Source organism: Xyrauchen texanus, chromosome 46 (assembly GCF_025860055.1).
Source record: "Xyrauchen texanus isolate HMW12.3.18 chromosome 46, RBS_HiC_50CHRs, whole genome shotgun sequence".
In the NCBI taxonomy this organism is placed as follows: Eukaryota; Metazoa; Chordata; class Actinopteri; order Cypriniformes; family Catostomidae; genus Xyrauchen; species Xyrauchen texanus.
In genome coordinates this window covers 13,120,800-13,126,799 of record NC_068321.1, presented here as the reverse complement: position 1 = coordinate 13,126,799, position 6,000 = coordinate 13,120,800, and the positions used below count along the sequence as shown (strand labels likewise).

General features: G+C 37.1%; 1 pseudogene; it reads left to right on the top strand.

The window, feature by feature from the left end:
- The first annotated feature begins 1,319 nt into the window (after positions 1 to 1,319).
- LOC127638408 (UDP-glucuronosyltransferase 2C1-like) lies at positions 1,320 to 2,866 on the top strand (annotated as a pseudogene).
- Positions 2,867 to 6,000: the final 3,134 nt, after the last annotated feature.

Genomic DNA, 6,000 nt, shown 5'->3' with positions numbered 1-6,000 from the left:
TACAATTTGAGTTTCATAGCATGAATAACCAATTAATGTAGGCCTACTAATTAGGTTTTCTTTAAATCTATGGTAATTTAACCCTTCTGCGTCAATTTAAAAAGGTTACTCAAAGGTCCTTAGAGGACAAAATGTCAGTGTCAAAAAACTGCCATAATAATATGATATATTATTTTAGTAAATTTTTTAACCAACATCAGTCCTGATCATAACTACCAAATATTCATTCATTTTCAGGATTTAATCCTTTAAATTTGTTAGTTTTTGGCAGTTTGTTTACATTATGCCACTGTTGTTTTTACACACACACACACACACACACACACACACACACACACAAATGTTGTGTTTCCATGTTTTATGGGGACTTTCCATAGACATAATGGTTTTTATACTGTACAAACTTTATATTCTATCCCCTAAACCTAACCCTACCCCTAAACCTAACCCTCACAGAAAACTTTCTGCATTTTTACATTTTCAAAAAACATAAATTAGTATGATTTAGAAGCTGTTTTCCTCATGGGGACCGACAAAATGTCCCCACAAGGTCAAAAATTTCGGGTTTTACTATCCTTATAGGGACATTTGGTCCCCACAAAGTGATAAATACACGCTCACACACACACACACACACACACACACACACACACACACACACACACACAAACACACACACACAATTTCATCTGCATCATTTATTCAAAAAGCATGTATTTGCTCCATAGGCTAAACATCAGAAAAATGGTGCCATCTGGTGGAAAACATTAAAAATCATAAATATAATAGAATTAATAATTTTATGCTTTAATGGCACTGGGAACAAATATTGCTGTTTTAATGGGTTCCAATTGGGACATTTATGTCCTTTAAGTTCCTGAGTGTAACTACTTTGTGTACACAGTGTATTAAAGATGTAGTATAGGTCGCACAAGAGTTAATAAACTTGGGCAATATAATAAACAATGCAATGTGCTCATAGATTATTTTCCAAAATACAAAATGAAAAACAAATAAATAAATAAAACCAAATTCATCAAAAAGTTTTATTTCACTTCTGATTTCCTGCTGTGTAACACATATCTGGCTGGGTTGGTTTTCTACCAGCTCACATACTTGTATTTTTTTCACAGGCAACAAGTGAGCTTCAGTTCATGTGGTAAGTGAAGCAGATTGCCTTGATTTTCTAAATAGTTTTTTTGAGGAGGGAAATGTTTTTTTTTTTGCTGAATTACAAAATGTACCGTCATTTACTGATTACTTGCTTCCATCAAAGGTTGACAAAGAAGATGCATTACATTCCCGTCACTTTATTAGTATTCCTGTGCATATTATCTCAAGTGTACGGAGGTGCAGTGTTGGTATTTACAATTGAAGGAAGTCACTGGGTGAACATGAAGGTGCTTATTGAGGAACTACATACAAGAGGGCACAACGTGACAGTGCTTAGAGACTCTAACAGCTGGTATATCAAGGAGGAGTCTCCTTTCTACACCTCAATCACTGTTTCTAACAAAGGTGGCATTGAAAAAGAACAGCTTGATGCATTTTTGATAGAGATTCTCGTCATCAGAAGACAGAAACTGTCCTTCTGGAACCATCTCAAAATGGCATTAGAAATTGGAAAAGAATTACAAGAGATGCACCGCAATCAACTTTTGAAGATGGGAGACATTTTTGAGAATAAAACCTTAATGGATTCAATCAAGGATGCCAAATATGACATGGTTCTTACCGATCCAGCTTTTGGAGCTGGAGTGTTCCTGGCCCATCGCCTTTGTCTCCCTCTTGTTCTAAATGCACGTTGGACCATGCATGGAGAGGCACATTTGATATAGCTCCTTCTCCACTTTCATACGTTCCCACACCAGGAGTAAAACTAACAGATAAGATGACATTTGGTCAACGAGTGCTTAATGTAATCGGCTACCTTTTTTCGCTTCTTTGCAAAAAAATTTTCGTCTACTCACAATACCAATCTTTTTGCAATAAATACTTTGGATCAGAAATCCATTACGTTTCCCTCCCTCAGGATGCAGACATTTGGCTCATGAGAAATGACTTTACCTTTGAGTTTCCACGACCGACTATGCCAAATGTGATCTATATGGGCGGCTTCCAGTGCAAATCCGCTAAGCCACTTCCAACTGATCTTGAGGAATTTGTGCAGAGCTCTGGACAGCAAGGTCTCATTGTCATGTCTCTAGGGACCCTGTTTAGCTATCTCCCACAGGACATCACAGAAGAAATTGCTGCAGCTTTTGCCCAAGTGCCACAAAAAATAATTTGGAGATACACTGGACCTCGACCTGCTAATATTGGTAATAATACATTACTTGTTGATTGGTTACCCCAGAATGATCTGCTTGGACATCCCCAAACTAAAGTGTTTGTCACACATGGAGGCACTAATGGAATTCAAGAGGCCATCTACCATGGGGTGCCCATTTTGGGTCTGCCTTTAGTATTTGATCAACCTGACAATCTTTCTAGAATGAAGGTTAAAGGCACAGCAAAACTTGTGGATATTACTGAGTTGAACAGGACTATGATTCTACAGGCACTGGAAGAATTGCTGTATAACTCAACTTATAGGGAAAACATGCAGAGATTGTCCCATCTGCACCATGATCAGCCAATGAAATCCCTTGATCTTGCTATCTTCTGGATTGAGTTTGTCATGAGGAATGGAAGGGCATCTCATTTAAGAACACAGTCATTCAGAATGTCCTGGATTGCTTACCAATCTATAGATGTTATATTCACTCTAGTGGTAACATTTGTGACATTTTGTTTTGTGACTTACAGTGTCATAAGATGTATGTGTTTTAAAATGATATTTAAAAAGAAAATGAAATCTGAGTGATTTAGAGTTAAAAGTTTGCCTACTTCTAAGAAAAAATGTATAATCAATATTGTTTTTTATGTGAAAAATTCAAATCTTCTTTTGTTTGTTTATAATTCAATACATTGCTCATTAATTACGTGAATCACAAACTTGATTGCAGTGTACAATCATTGAATAAAGTCATCTTTTTCTATGTCATCATTTCTGCTTGTTAAAATCACAAATATTATAACTAATTGTTATCTTTAATTCAATAAAATCCACAAGCGTAATCTCACTGCAATTTTACTTAACTATTCTGCATTAAAACTGGACTCACTTGCGAAAACCAAACTTGAAGAATGTATTTCAGTTAATCATATCCAATGTATGAGTATTAAAAACCTTGTTGAACAACCATGTGTGCTGTGTTTGTTTAGGAATGGAGCAAACAAACTGTTCTTTATATACTATGAGTATATAATAATGTACAAATTACATTAAAGACCTTTTTCACAGACTGTGATGACACATTTCTGCCATATTTTTCAGTGTAAATCTATAAAAAACATTTTTTTAAAATATTGAGTGTAAATGTATAACATTATTCTTTGTGTTATATTACCCTATAATTACTACAGCTGTGAGGGGGTTTCTTTTACAGTTGCTGAGAGAGTGTCAGTAAATTTGTTTCACTCTTCTGGAAAGTCATTCAAATGTAATAGTTTATTTTTCTCTTTGATCTTGGAGTAAATGGGTAATTAAAATAATATTTGCTGTGATCTCCCATTCACTCCCATTCACCGCTGTCAAAGTTTACTCTGCAAACGTTTACTTCCGTTCCAAAACCCAGAGTTTGAAAAATACGAAGGTAAAATAGTGCCTAAATGATTTGCATGCGCAGAGGAAGAATTGTGAAAGCTTAACCAAAGTGCAACTTAAAAATAAATTGCATGCACACTGAACATTTTGTAAAGGTGTAAATCAAGTTGCAAGCGTACAAAAATAAATATTAGCAATACTTTAATGCTTTGCATAAGTGTAATTAATGTGTTGTGAATCTGTAATTACTTATTAACACAAAGTAAATTTGGTGTGACTTTCTTTTTTTTCGCGCTTACACTTTTGGCACTGTTTTTGCACCTAAACATTGGCAAAAATATTGCAAACCTACAATCAACGATATGCAAGCAAAGAAAGGGTGCCATGAACTGCTAAATGGATTGACCACGTATAATCAGTCTGTATGTGTACTAACTACTGAAAATGTGTAAATGACTTGTATTTGTGGCATAAATATGTCTAGAGATATAATCTCAAATTTTTGACATGAATTCCTTGCAGTTTTGCAAGTGCAAGGGGGAAGGCAGGTCTACCTGCTTCTAGTAACCAATGAGGTTCAAATGAGTTTTTCCTCTCCCCGGTCGCAGGAACCTCATAGAGCACCGCATCAAGACGACCCCGGGGGAGGTGGTTCATAGCCCCTATCGCCTTCCTGAACACAAAAAAGGTCCTTAAGGAAGAATTAGAGGCAATGCTTGATATGGGCGTAATAGAAGAGTCAAACAGCGGTTGAGCCAGCCTGGTGGTTCTGGTACCTAAAGGTAATGGGACGGTCTGGTTCTGTATAAACTATTGCAAAGTGAACACGGTGTCCAAATGTGACGCATACCCAATGCATTGGATTGATGAATTGCTTGATTGGTTGGGCGCAGTTCAATTTTATTAGACGCTGGACTCAACAAAGGGTTATTAGCAGATCCTTTTAACTCCAACTTCCAGAGAAAAAACTGCTTTTTCCACACCATTCAGCTTACACCAATTTGTGACCCTTACGTTCGGTTTGTTCAGGGCCCAGATCATGTTTCAGCGTCTCATGGACAAAATTCTCAGACCCCATACAGCATGCTGTAGTATATTTAGATTATATTATTATTTATAATAATGACTGGTGGTGGCACATGCAACATCCGAGAGCTGTCCTGAGGCAGGGCTCACGGCCTACCCAAAGAATTGTGGAATTGGGCAGGTGGAATTTGGGTATCTGGGGTTCCACTTGGGCCATGGGCAGGTGCGTCCCCAGGTTAACAATACTGCAGCGGTAGTGGCCTGTCCAAGGCTCAAGACCAAAAGGAGGTGAGACAGTTTCTGGGGCTGGCTACTACCGAAGGTTTGTGCCTAGTCTGGTATCACCAGCCTGCTGACTGTTCTTACTAGAAAGGGGGCCCTCGATAAAATCTGCGCTTTGTGGGGGCTGCTTTTACGTGCTCCTAATTTCTCTCTCCCCTTTATTTTGCAGACAGATGCATCATGCACTAGATTGTGTAAACAGCTAACAAAATTGTGACCGCAGGCCATGGACACATGCAGGCCATGGATACACTTTGATTTGCTTTCAGTCTGTCAATAATTTTTCACTTTCTCATAGTGTAGTAGTTGAAGCAAAACATTCATGTCATATTCATATTCGTAATTCAGAACATGACATAATCATATTCTTAACAGTTTCAGCTGAGGGCGCTATTTTGATAATGTTTTGTTTAACAACTCTGAAAAAACCCAATGCTGCTCTACTGTTGGGTGATGGTCTCAAAGGTATCTTTGAAGGGTGGTGATTTAAAAAGAGAGGGCATGTTTAATGTAACGGCTCAGTCTTATTAAGTTCCAGAACGGCTAAAATTGCAAACAATAGCAGCTTCAGAGTCTCTGTGCGGATTAAACAGCGCTACTTTAAAAAAAAAAAATGATATACTTTGTGTAATCATTCAAAAATAATGTGATGATAATGCTTCTTATTGCATAACCTTGTCTAGAGGGCATGTGCCAGTATTCTGAGAGTGCAAATGATATGCAAATAACACATTTCTGTTTTAATTAGCAAAGAGGAAGAACATAATGTTTCATGCCAGAGGCATCATTAGACATCACAGGCTTCATCAGAAATTGGTCTTTGATAATTCATTACTCATTGCCCATAAGGTGCCTAGTATCCTGTAGATATTTTTATTATTATTAGCCTACTGGTGAGGACAGATGTTAAGATGGGCAAAGTTTGCATGAATTAATTTGGAGGCCTGAAAAGCAGAGAACTCAGTCATCAACAAATGTCCCTAAAACAGATTTTGTTCATAATAAATTAAGTAAATAACTTGTACGTTGCTTGTCATATTAGA